A 2,500-nucleotide genomic window follows, 5' to 3' on the forward strand; every position below is an offset into this window, starting at 1 on the left:
TCAGGATGGAAAGATCCATTATGGCTCTGATTAAGACGAGATTAAATCTTCGTCACTGTGAATCTCATCTATGCATCACTGACATGTCTATCTGTCTAGTCTTCTCTCTCTCTCTCTCTCTCTCTCTCTTTTGATCTGATATCTCTCTCTCACATCCCCTCCTACTGCCCATTGTCTCCCTCTCACCATCTCTCTCTCAAGATCTTTCTGTTTCCCTCTTTCTCTCTCTCTCTCTCTCTGGCTCTCTCTCTCTCCTCTGTCACCCATCCTTCGCCCACCCGTCCTTCCCTTTCAATGGGGATTCTATTAATAGAACACTCTGTTCTCTCTCTCAGTGTTCTGTCTCTCTCTCTCTCTCTCTGTGTTCTATCTCTTCTCTCCCTCTCTCTCTGGTAAAAGTGCACAGGATGGTGTCTGCGGTTCTGTAGCAGGAGGAGGGGCAGGAAGAGAGAGGAGAAATCAAAGGCACTCTTCTGCACAAGCCGTCCTTGCACATCTCAGTCTCTCACACACACACACACACACACACACACACACGTACGGTCCTAGCCCATCTCAGTCTCCTCTCTGTCTGTCTGTCTATCCTACTGTAGGTAGTTGTACAAACACACATACACACACACACACACACACACACACACACACACACACACACACAGTCCTTGCCCATCTCAGTCTTCTCTATGTCTATCTATCCATCCTACTGTAGGTAGTCATGCAAACACACACACATACACACACACACACACACACACACACACACACACACACACACACACACACATATACACATGGTCCTTGGCCATCTTATCCATCCCATGTAGTCATGCAAACACACACAGACACACACACGCACGCACAAAACACGACTAACCTACTTCTTCAAATGTAACCTTAAAACTCTATTATGCAGGCTAATCTGATGCACATGTAGCACACATACATACACACACACACACACACACGACACACAACTTGTGGGCAAACACACACACACCCACGGGACACACAACTTTCCAACACTAGCCTTATACTCCAGTGTACACACACACACACACTGTCCTAGTCCATCTCAGTCTCTAGCTCCTCAGTCGTCTCTCTTGGTCAGTGTGTGTGTCTCAGCCAAAAACAGAAAGCAGAAGAGAGAGAGGGATAGCTAATAATATCAGTGGATAGGCACACAGCCAGGCTGCTGGAGAGTGTATGGACGAGTCCAAGCCACGCCCGCCCCCCCCCCCAGCTCACCTAATTATACCCCCTCAGGCTCAGCTCACCTCCTGGATACGTCCTGTCTGGATGGGATGCTCTCTCTTACACACACACACACACGCACGCACGCACGCACACACACACACACACACACGCACGCATGCGCAAGCGCACACACACACACTCACACGCACGCACAGGCACACACACGAACGCAAACAAACACACACACACACGCATGCACACAGGCACAGTGAGGTTCAAGTAGAGATGCTCAGGTGCACCAGGGAAGATCTGAGGAGCAATGCAGAGCAGCAGAAGTCCTGCAATGCAATAGCCTGATTACCATCGACTTTCAAAGGCTCTGCGAGACTTTAGTCTGACCAACAGCCTGTGCTAACATGGTTTCTTGCCAGCGCTGGTTGACCCGCCTCCTTTAAGTGCCTCGATTTGCTACTGGTAGATGTCAGAAAGCGGATTGCCGAGTTTAAACCAATAACAACACTCTTTCCTCTGCCTTGAACACGCCTCTACCCAGAGCCGTTGGAGCTGCTCAAAGTTGATTGGTTCTCGACCAAAGGGAGCAGTTCCGCAGATTTCTGGAACTCAGAAATCCTTCTCAATGAGCAGTTGACCAGACCAGCAGCAAAAGCCTGAAGGCGTTGCGTCACTGGGAGGGCGTGCCAGGCTAGCAATGCAAGTAGAGTAGTGTGGCAGTACAGCAGCCAGGAGAGGTCCATTTGGGACTCTTCAATTCTGAACATGCACACATGTGCACGCAGGCACACATGTACGCACACACACATACACACACACACAGTATATGCACATATAGGCAAATAGGGATGCATGCACATCACACACACACACACACACACACACACATATCCAGGCACGTAAGCGCGCACGCACCCACACACACACACTGTATGCACATAGGCACACATGCGCACACACACACGCACACACACACACACACACACACACGTAGCATTGACAAGACCATCCTGGAGCAGGATATAAACAATAACAACACAGAGACAAATGTCATTATTACTCTTAATCAGCTTCATTATTAATCATCTTCATTATTATTAATATGTTCTTTTTTTTCTCTTTTTTGTTACGCCAGTTTTGATAATATGGAATTGACTTTCTGTCCAAAGACTGTCCTCTTGTTGAACTGGTAAAGTGCATCTCATATTTTCACATCTTTGCAACAAACAGTAGCTTCTTGTCTTTTCCATTCTCCAGTGTAGATAACTTATCATACATTTGAACTGTCACATTA

The sequence above is a fragment of the Sardina pilchardus genome, chromosome 9 (genome assembly GCF_963854185.1).
Source record: "Sardina pilchardus chromosome 9, fSarPil1.1, whole genome shotgun sequence".
NCBI lineage: Eukaryota > Metazoa > Chordata > Actinopteri > Clupeiformes > Clupeidae > Sardina > Sardina pilchardus.